At 39.5% G+C, this 11,525-nt stretch overlaps 1 protein-coding gene across 5 annotated transcripts in view; it reads right to left on the reverse strand.

The window, feature by feature from the left end:
- Positions 1–5,914, reverse strand: part of PRPF39 (pre-mRNA processing factor 39) — a 31,988-nt gene extending 26,074 nt beyond the window's left edge. Inside the window, exons 1-3 of one of the 5 annotated variants that reach the window (XM_045504282.2) lie at positions 5,756–5,907; positions 3,338–3,452; positions 340–500 (exon numbers count right to left, since the gene is read on the reverse strand). The gene's annotated coding sequence lies outside the window, so the exon portion shown is untranslated. Of the gene's footprint in view, positions 1–339; positions 501–3,337; positions 3,453–5,755 lie in introns of all 5 variants that reach the window. The other 4 variants (XM_045504281.2, XM_045504283.2, XM_010967007.3 and 1 more) reach the window with 4 other exon arrangements.
- Between the last annotated feature and the right edge of the window lie 5,611 nt (positions 5,915–11,525).

Consider the following 11,525-nt stretch of genomic DNA (forward strand, 5'->3'; position numbering starts at 1 on the left):
AGGCACTCATTTGGAAGGCCTACTTCAATCTAGATAAATATTTACATCATTCAATTCTTATGCTCTATATTTATTATTTATTTGATAATTCTCCCCTCTTGGTTTTCTCTTTTCTGAATTCACATTGCTGAAGTGTTGGACCTCCTGACTTGATCCTGTACTTTTCTTATCTTTTCCCACATTTTCTCCCATCCCTTCAACTCATTCTACTCTGAGATAACCCTTTTACTAGAATTTTAATATATGAATCAAATTTTTAACTTCCTTTTTTTATTCTCTGGATAATCAATATTCCTGTTTCACTAGTACAATATCTTCTGTTGTCTCTCTATGATTTACCTTAAATTTTCTTCTGTTCTCAGCACTGTTTCTTCTGATTGTCTTTTGACTATTTGTTTTGGTCTCTTCAAACTTCTATTCAAGAAGTGTGAGGCATTACAAAACAAATTAGAGGCTAGATACAGCTTGCCAACTGGTGGGTCTCAGAACAGGATGGCATTCTGTTGAGGGAGGAATCCACTAAATGTCAGTGCTTTATATTATTTCCCATGAGTTTACTTTTCCCAAAGAAAAATGTTTCAACTTAAAATGTAAGCAATGCAACAAACATTCTGGGAGCAAAGACAACAAAACAGGGCTGGCAATTTCATCATTCAATATATAAACTTTAATTCAATTTCCTATTTTCACTAAGAACCTTCACCCCTGCCCCACCTCCCACCAGCTGTGCCAAAACCTCTGGTTTCACCTCTTCAAATAATGAACATCCATCCAGCTTTCTGCTGGCTATACCAGACAGGGAAGGAAAATCTAGGGTCTAAACTACTCCTCCAATTTTTAGTTGCACTCAGCACTCTCATCTGCGGAGACCTTTGGAACCTGAAATTCCTGAGACTTTGTGGGGTTTTGTGGGAAGATCCAGCTTGTTTTTTATTAACCTCCCTCTCTGCAGGCATAGAGCTGAATACAGGAAAAAGAAAACCTAAGTTAACCAGTTAAAACTGGTCCATCTGCTTTCTTCTAAAATATTGTTAGTTAATTCTCATCTGGTGACACTTCCTCTTCTGTTCTTTGTTCTTTTGGGTTTATACCATTTTCTTTCTTTTTTACTTTATCATTAAATTTACTTTATTTTTCTATTTATTTTACTGAATTTAGGTATATGAATTACTCTACACTGAACCCCTTTTATTTAGTATTTTTAAAAATTGCTAACCAACATCATTTCCTTGAGTAATAATATTTATTCAATAGATATTAGTGAACAACTCCCGTGTGTCAGACAGTACTATTCTAAGCACTGGAAATTTAGCTGTGAACAAAACAAAGCTGCTGCTCTCAAGGAGCAGACATTCCAGAGAGGAGATAGAAACTTTTTAAAAAATAAATTTACAATTTGTACATGGTACCAAGTGCTAAGAACAAAACAAAAGAGAGGATGAAGTAGTAAGAAAGCCAGTCATGCAGTTATGTGGAGGAAGAAAATTCCAGGCAGTAGTAAGAGCAAGTTTTGAGATAAGTGCTTTGTTTGGTATGTTCACAGGAAAACATACCAACTGGATTTGCTTAAATATCCCTCAATTTGACCTGAGTTCTTTCTAAGATTTGGCTTTACTAAGCATAAACTTCCTCATGTAAATGTCTATTTTTAAAGAGCAATTTTCCTTGGGTTATATTCTCAAAATTGAATATGTAGCATAAACCTTAAAATCAAGCATGGTTTTGATCTATACGTAAGAGATAATATTCTACAATTTTCTCTTAAAGGAATAATGATGAATCTACAGGTAAATTATAATTATTAGACAAAGTTATTGGATAAAAGAGAAATGTATTAACAATGTGACATTTCTGTAGTTAAAAATAACTTTATAAAGGCCATTTGAAAGAACTAATCATGAACAAGCATGTTCTACTGCAGCATTTTTCCCAAGAAAATAACTATCTGTTGGTACACTACAGTTCAACCGTATCACTCCAGTGAAAATACTAATTTCTCGTATTGACCTAGTTGCCACAGCCAACGGTCCATCTTTATCCTCGTAGATCTCTATTAATCCTCTGTTTCCTTCTTAAAATTCTTTATACCTCCAAGAAGTAAATCTGTTGTGATACCAATCCCCAATCTCCTCTCCTCTTTCATAATCTTCCCTCCCCTTTTCCTCTCAAAGTATTTATTCAGTATCTCTATTACAGCACTCTTGTAAGAGCTGAAATACAAAACCATTATTTGTCCTCCTCCTTCCCTTGGTCACAATGGATGAAGTATCTCTGCTCCTATCAAAACTTCTCCCACCCACCTTCTTAAAGCAAGAAGTTGCTTCTTAAAATATCTGCATTCTCTCCTTCCTATCAATTTCTCTCAGTGTATTAGATCACTTCCATTAGCCTTCAAACATGTATAAATAGTTCTCATCTTTTATATAATAACATATAATATACATACTATAATTTAGCTTAACTTAAAAAACAAGCAAAGGGTAATCATGTTAAGGATTTGGATTCTGCTCCAAGTACAATGAAGAAAGACAATGAAGTTGTCTAAGCTTGTATCTCTATTTCTATACCCTTTATTTACTCTTTAAGTTGTATTCTTCTTTATCACTCCTCTGAAATTCCCCCAAGGTCACAATCTCCTGGTTTATAAACCCAATTGGACACATTCTAATTCACCTTTCTGATCTACTCTTCACCACATCCAACAGTAATGAAGACTTCCTACTTGAAAGGCACTCTTTTCTTGCCTTTTCTGACTTAACCACATTCACCCAGTTTCGTCCTGTTTAGCTTCAGAGCTTTAGTGTAAGCAGTTTCCTCTACCCGGAGTTCTCTCCTGTCCCTCTACCTGACACCCATACTCACACTCAGAGCATTCAACTTAACGGCAGCCTACTCATTAATCTGGGAAAACTTAAACATCGCTTCCTGAAAACTATTCACATATCCCCCAAATTAGTTACGTTCCCCCAATGATGCCCCTACAGCATTCTGTCTTTCTCCCATAGCACACATCACATTTGTGATACTCTTTCAATGTCTATCTTCCCTTCTAGATTATAAATTCCTTGAAAATAAGCAACAGGTCTACCAATACACAGGCATACAGTATACACTGAATTCATTGAATAATAAATAAAAAGCATCACAGTCCTTAAACCCCGTAGGGCCCTAAATCGAGGTTATTACTTTCATAACCAAATAGGAAGTTGTATAATAAAGTGCTTGGGCTTTAGAGCTTGACAGAACTGAAGTAAAGATCTGGCCCAGTTACTCATGAGGGAACTCTGAGCAAGTTCCTTAACCTCTCTAAGCCTCATCCACAAATACTCACACTTACCTTGCTATGAAGAGTAACTACCCTTTTCCTTTATACTGCTGCTGCTACAATATAAATAATGATTTTCTCCCCGTCTTGAATAATGTTTTTCAAACTTGAGAATGCTTCAAACCAGCTTATTTTTTTAAAAGGAAAAATACAGAATAGAAAAAAATATATCAGAGTTCAATGCACACATTAAGGGCACATTGTTGAAGTACACACAGAATTCAACTATAGTTTACTGGGTTGCCGTGTTACATGTACATCCTATTATGGGTTGCAGTCAAAGAATCTGAAAAACATTGCTACACTATTGCTACAGATACTTAATATTATTAGAATATTAAATTCAGTGAGAACAGGGGCTTTGGTTTTTGTTCACTATGTCTCTAGAAACTAAAGCAGTGTCTGGCAATATAATTAAATATTTGTTGAAAAAGTGAATATTTCTGGCCCCAATCTAATTTTTCAAATACCTTAATCCTACAGTATTCCTTATTGTCATTTACAGAGCCCAACAAATTTTCATGCCTGAGCCTGGGCTCATCTCTTCTCTCAGACTAACAAAAGTTTCCTTTTCTCAACTCACCAAACAACTCAGTGACTTTACTACTTTCCACTTTATGAGAGGCATAAAGTCCAAAAGTACAAAAGAAAACATGATAAATATTAAAAGTGAATATGCAGTACATGAAAACACAGTTCTACACCATAAAGTTTTAGTTCAGTTATGACATCGTTTGATTAATAATTCAGAATGCCTTCTTAAAACTTAAAAGAGGATGACTTAACCCATACTTAATTTTTAAAAACAGTAAGTATGATCTATTAATTTCTTTTTTTTAAAATCTCTCTATAGGCATCAATGCCTACAAAGGTACTCAAAATCATACCATTGGTTATTCTTTTTATAAACAGGACAATATATTAAAATCTGAAGTCATCACTAAGGACTAAAAGAAGTTGAGCACAGCAAATCAACTAGCTTTGCAATCCATAAGCACTCTGTGCCTCATCCATAGATGAGCCAATCTGGAGACTCAAAAGTATCAAGAATAAAAAAAAGTATCATAACCACTGGTTTCGGCAACCGTTTTCAGAGGCTGAACAGAATGTTCACAGATTGACCTTTTTTAAGTTTCCACATATTAAGCACTTATGTTCCAGAAAAAGGTCTCTCTCTCTCTCTCTATATATATATATATATATATTTTTTTTTTTACATAAATGCTTGTATCATCTTCAGGTCTTTAAAAAAAAGAATCACCATTTGGCTAGAACTACCTTCTTCCTCCTTTGGATATGTTTCAAATAATTTTTAAAATCCTATGTTTTACACAGAACTATTTGTTAACACACCACAGAAGGTTCTGTTCTTTCTCTTAAAAAGAAGCCACACACTTTTTATCATTTGATTTATAAAATTATTTTTCTTATTCAACTACAGGTAAGGAAGTAAAAATATTACCAAGTATTCTGACACTAAAAAAGCCTGCTTTTCAATTCTCACTTCAAATATCTCATACCACCTACTAATTAGCAATCTTTGGTCAAACCCTAATTATTCCAGAATTCACAATCTTAAGAATTTGTCGTTAGTAGAATTCCTTTCGTTCACTTTATCCCTACCAAAGGCTGAACAGTGGAAAGTTCCAACTTCTGCAACTTTAGAATGAGGTTATAAAGGGGAGGAGGGGGAACACCTGACAGTAGTTGCTTTTTTCAAACTACTTAACCTCCCACAGCCCAAAACACTTAAGTTCCAAGGTGAGTTTCCTAATTCCCCGTATGAAACTTGCATACATTAAGGACAGTACTATTTATTAACTTAAAGATGTGATTTCAGAGCGAGAAAAACATCGGTGTTGGTCTCTGGCTACAAAAGGTGAACGTTATCCTTTAATGTTCTGTTTTTCTATTTCTATACTATCCTGCCTAAAGCTTTAGGTGATCTTTGGGATGCTGTGCCTGGGGTCCCAAAGTGTGGCTTTAGTGAGAACGCGAAATGCGCCCTACAAGGCGCCTAATAGCTTTATCCACACAATTTGTATCATACTCTCCCCAACCTCTGGCGGCTCCTACTGGGCCCCTTCCACTTCAATCGTCCCAGGCACACTGGTTTCCAGCTCTCGGGAGAGCAGGGGCTTTAGTTTAGATTTAGCCCAAATCAATTCTAAACCAAGGGCCCACGTTTCCCACCACGTCAAAAGGCACCCGTCAGAAAAAACCATGGTCTAAGAAAAGAAACCTCGCACTGCTCCACCCAACAGGTGGGAAGGAGAAGGGAATGGACAGCTGGGCCCCGAGGCCAAGCCAGGCCTCACACAGGGCAGGAGCGGGAGGCCGCAGCCCCCGTGAGGCCTGAAACAAGGCAGGCCCCTTTCTGCCCCGCTATCTCCCCCTCCCGCCAGTTCCAAGGCGCCCGCCCCGGCTGACCTGACGATGGATGCCACTCACTGCCATGAGCCGCAGTCTGGGCCAACCGAGCCGAAGATGGCACTGCCACCGTCTCTGTCTCCACAGACACCGCAGAGCCGCCACCACCACCGCCACGGCCGCCTCGTCGAGAGCACGGCGCGCATGCGTCGGTGTCCCAGGAGGCGAGGGAGTCACGTGGTTGCGCAGCGCGCAGGCCTCGCCCTCCGCGGGATCCGGGGGGGCGGGGACCGGTCCCACCCCGACCCCGCCCCGCCCCGCCCTGTCCCGCCGCCAGCGAGGGCGGGGCCGCTGCTTCTACCAGATTTTCCCTCCGCTGTGGGGACTTCCCGAGCATAAAGAGGGTAATTAGGGTGTCCCTGATCTTAGGCACGGACAGTGCCCTGCCCCTCCAAAAAAAATACTGGGCTTTTGGGGAGTAAACAACAGCCTAGGCTTTACTCCTCTGCCTGGAAATGGATAGAAATTCAGCCTTAAACCCCCCAAATCTCAAGATGGTATGGACTCTGGGTACACCCAGGTTTCATGAAGGGGAAATAATAGTGGAGTTAGGGGTTTGAGGAACTGATTATTAAAGGGATATGTAAAATTATTCTCTGGACAAATGTATTATTTTGACAATCTTAGCAATACTCTTCAGTTGTACTCCCATCCTCACTTTAAACATATGTATGTATGTTTGTTTTTTCAAACTTGACCTCTCCTGTTTCTGTTTCAAGGTTCCTGAGTTCACCTACCACTTACCAGGCAATCTCTTGTTCAAGGTTCAATAGTATCCCAACTAGGCTGCAGTTTCCTCTTCTGGAACATGTCTGCTTCCAGAAATATTTCTCTGCAAGATGGTGTTTCCTGTCTACGCTCCTGTTAATCATAAATCCCCTCAACAGCACTTTCGTGTCCAAATATCAAAAACAGTCTTACCTTCCACTTTCATCAAACTGCAGCTAGTTGACAGCTTTCCTTTTCCACTGCCTTTTCTGTGCAAGCTAACTTTTTTTAATTCTCTGACAGTGCACCCATGCTTTTTACTGGTGTAACCAGCAACATTTAGATGTTTACTATGGGGAGGAGCATTTAAGGGACTGATATATTGGGAAGGTAGGCAGAATTTGCAACAAGCACCGTCATTCAGTGGCTCTGTGTGCCACAACCTTCTCTCCTCTTCTGGCCCTTTCAGCCTACCCTAAAGTGGTCCCAAACTCTTCATCGGTAAATGAGATTAGCTATGAGATCCCATCCCCTCTAAGAGCCATTTTCTAAAAACCCATCTGCTTCTTCAACTTTATTCACTGTAGATTCATTGATTCTCTCCATCTGGTTTTCTACATCTTACTTTTCAAGCCAGTGGTATTGCTCTCACTGTCCTGCTTAAAAACCTTCACTGGTTTCCCCCAATGCTTTTAAGAAAAATCTAAACATTTTAGCATTGAAAATACAATCCTTCGTAATCACACGCCAGCCCTCTTACTGGTTTCTACCTCCCCTTAACTTTACAAAACCCACTGTTTCCTTTTAAGCGTCTATGTCCCTTTTATGTGTCTAAATTTTCCAGTGTGCTTTTTCCTCTGTCTGTAGTGCACTCCTCACTGGTGAAAACTTAAGATTTTTTATGTGATTTAGAAATTGTACATTACAATTATAAGCTTTGGGAAGGAAAAAAAAGATTATGCCAAATGCTGTAGTTTACAGGGTGGCGAGTTCTAATATACAGTATTTAAAGTCAAGTGGTCTCAGAAACAGAGCAAAAAGATGGGACAGAAGGGGAAAGGTGTTTGTTAATGTAATGGATTTCTTCCACTTGCCTGTGTAAATCAACTGTCCACCCTCTCTACCTGCTTCATTCTCCAGAGATGGACCCTCACTCCCTGGTTTTGATTGGTTCTGGCCAACAGGGTCCTGGAGGAATGGAAGGGAGGAGTGAGGTCAGAAAATGTATTCCCCAGCTCCTTTCATGCTGGCATCACAGGCAGTCTTCTCCATACTTTCTTCTTCCATTGTAACCATTGTTAATCATTGTAAACAGTCCCTTATTAATTACTTCTCACATTACCCTGATGTTGATATGCCATGTATTTCCTTGTGGAATTGTGACTGAGAAAAGAGCAAAAAGCTTCTTATGATACCCAGTGTTAGTCACAACTTCTTTCTGGGCTATTCAGTAAAGGTTCCTGTTTGTTCTCTTCAAGATATAACATGCAATTAAAAAGTGCATAAAATACCACATGGCTTGTTTAATTTACAGAATATATTTTCTCTAGGGAATGGAATTTGTTCATTTACATTGTAAATGAATCCATCACTAAATAAACTGTAGTGGCTCTTGTCTAAATGTTAGAAACATTTAGACTCCTGTATTTAGTGTTCTTTTTTACTGGTTAAAGCAAGTGAAGGAAAATTGTGGCTCTAGATTTAAATCCAAACACAATATAGAAAAATCCAAACCTCTCTACTATTATCTGATCTTTGAGATTAATTCAAATGATACCCCCCAATTCAGTCTTCCTGAGAGCTGTTTATCTAGATCCTACATTGCTCCAATTTCTGGATAATTTATTAAAGTCTTAATTTGTGGAATGGTTTTCCAGCTATAGAAATGTCAAAATGAAAGAAAGGAGATTTGCATTTTAATCCCCTCCACCCTTTCCCTATTCCAATCCTTTCTGTTCTCTTGTCACAGGGCTATGAAGCTGTAACTGTCCTTAGATTGAGCAAGTTCAAGATTTCAGCGAGGAAAAGGAAAGAATTATTTGGGGCTAAATAGTTGAGTTTGAGGCACAGCACCCCCTCACCAAGGCTTGATCACGTTGTACAAAGGAATTTCAGGTTCTCCTGTGGCCACTGAAAGAACAAAATGGATGCTGAGACGGCAAAGGGAGTCAGGGTGAAGGGTTTACCTCAAGCAGAGATTGCATGATCAAAGGCAGATGGCCAGGGTGTGGATTCCGGCAGTAGGCACCAGCAATTCAAGCCTAAAAGGCTAAAGGGGGTCAGTGGCCCGATTGACAGAGCAGTCCAGTCCACATACACTGGGGCAGAGACCAACCAGGGGTCTGCAGAGCTGAGCACTTCTTTTCTTCCACTGCATCAACAACACAGTGACTCACCACATACATTCAGATATCTCAGGAGAGAAGATAAGAGGGTAAATCTGAAAAATCAAGCCTAGTGTGTGATCCAACAACTGAATGATCCATAAATTAACAGTATCAAAAATGAAACAGGTAACACTACAGATGGATATTTCTGTCAAGCAACCTCACCATTGTTCTGCCTTTTGTCCTTAGGGCATTTTTTTAATCCCTTAAACATAAATGACTTATCTTTAATTAGAGGTGCAACAAATATGTATGATGAAACCTGTAGTGGCCACAAAAATGTGCTTCTCAAATCTACAAATACAAGAAGCCTAACTGATCAATGACTGCATTTGCTGTGCTCTGAACTCCATCACCACATTTGTATCATGGCCCGTTCTTCTGGAGCTGCAACCAGCTGATGACAAAACATGGCAGGGATGCCGTCAGGCTCATTCCTGGGAGATAAAAGGAATTCCTCCATTGACTCCCAGCTTCAGTCAGGCTTGCCTTTAACTTTTCTTCTCTTTCTCCTACATCGGGGGCTAGACCTCCGTCACTGTCTGAAAACTCTACTTTATCTGACTACTTACCTTCTCTCACAGGCATTTTCCTGCATAAATCTCTTGCACATCTAAACCCATTACGGGATCTGCTTTTTGGAGGACTCAAATACAAAACCTAATCAACACGAATGTAACATGAAGTGCAGCGTGTTTTTTCCCAATTGATTTTATTACCTTTCATATGTCAGTGATTTCTGCAGTGGCCATTTTTTATTTGTTTTAGTCACCCAGTGTACAAAATCCCTTCCTCTGTCTGAGGTATCTCCTCTTTCCGAAGTAGACAGCCTAAATTGCACTGTAGAAGCTGCAACTATCATATACTTGCTTTCCTAGTGCTCCCCCCAACCCCATCCCTCAGCACACACGTGTGCACACACGCGCACGCACACACACACACCCAGAAATATGAAAATAGGTGTGTGACTTGGGTTCTTTCTGCCAAGCCTTCCTAGCCCATTCCTGGAATTGGTAACTCATTTATGAAGACATATAATACCTAGACTCTTCTGGTAACGGTTTGTGCACAGGCAGCAGCTGCATCTGTTCTCCCAAAGCATCTGCAGCAGCGGTTTAGGGCCAGCATCCAACGTGGGGGTGTGTGGTATCAGAAGTGGTGGCTGTGGTGGCTCTGCTCTGTAATGGCAGCTGAAGTATCTTCCCCACACTCGGCAGCACAGTTTGGATATTATTACTGGCTTTCTAGCCTCCTACCCTCATAAAGCTCTGTGTAATACCAAACACTTTTTAGAAACCTATCTTCTGTTTAAATTAGACATACATGTATATACATATATATGTATATGTGTGTGTATTTTTTTTTTCTAGTAACTAGAAGTCATGATTGATACCGAAATGAGTACCAAGAATAGTTGCAGATAACAGTTCTCCAGGGAAGCAGAAGGATGTTGGATTGAGGACTGAGGACTGAGACATCCTTCTGGTATTCATGGAACTTATTGTACGCAGTATACATATGGTATAAAATTAACTATAGGCATCGAAGATGACATTAAGGCAAAGCTTTGGGGAGAAGTGTGGGGGTGGGGTGATTATTCATATTAATACCAGGCAGCTTAAAGAGAATGACAAGATCATATTTCTAAATTCTTGGCATAAAGCAGAGACCAAATATCAGGAACTTTCTGTGATGGAACCAAAAGAATTTCTTGTTCTTTGCAGCCATGGGGCTAAATGAGCCAAACATACTCTTCCAAGTATGGACCCACAGTCTGCCAAATTATGATGTCAGTGGAATTCATAGTTTTGTCATGAACTTAAAGCATTGCTCATTTTCAGGTATTAGGTGGCAATGTGCCAACTCCAGGAGTTGAGTCATAATCAGTACAAACCAAACATGGTAATCCCATTCCTGTTTGCCAATGACTGATTTAGGGATAGACACGTGACCCAGTTCTGGTCAACGAGACATAGAAAAATCAGATGTTTCTATGGATGAAAGAGAGAAAAACTAGATCTAGACATCATTTGAGCCCTGAATCAAGCCAGGTTTGAAGCCAGCGACTTTGACTTCTAAGTTTCAAAAAAAGTTTTCCTTTTTGCTCATGCCAGTTTTTTTTCTTCCTTTTCTCTTTGTTCTCTTCCCTTCCCTCCCTTCCTTCTCACCTTCCTTCCTTTTATTCTTTTAGTCTTCTTGGCCATAGATTTAATAAATGCAAAGCTGCAATTTAAATTCAGAACTCTGCCTTCACAGTCAAGTTCTCTCATGGAGGTCTGCAAGCATTACATTCATCTTTTTTCCCATCACCTGCTTCTCCTCCAGTCTTCTCCATTCCAGTTAATGGCATCAGAATCCATCAGTCTTTAGTGTGAGAAACTTCATTAACTTCGACTCCTTTATACTCCATACTTAAGTAGGTCATCAATTTGGTCAATCCTGCCATCAGAATACCTTTTGATCTCTTCTTTCAATTCTCACTGCTTCAACTATTCCTTAGACCTTTACTATCTAGAATCTGGCTCTGAGCCCTGAATAGTAAGTGGATCACTGCACTCTTTCAGATTAAAACTTACTGTAATGTCACAATCTTGTTCAACACACTGATCAGGCAGACACTGTCAATCCATTAGGCTAGAACATTTGATGAAATTCATTTGCCACAGGCCTCTATA

Source organism: Camelus bactrianus, chromosome 6 (genome assembly GCF_048773025.1).
Source record: "Camelus bactrianus isolate YW-2024 breed Bactrian camel chromosome 6, ASM4877302v1, whole genome shotgun sequence".
Taxonomy (NCBI): domain Eukaryota; kingdom Metazoa; phylum Chordata; class Mammalia; order Artiodactyla; family Camelidae; genus Camelus; species Camelus bactrianus.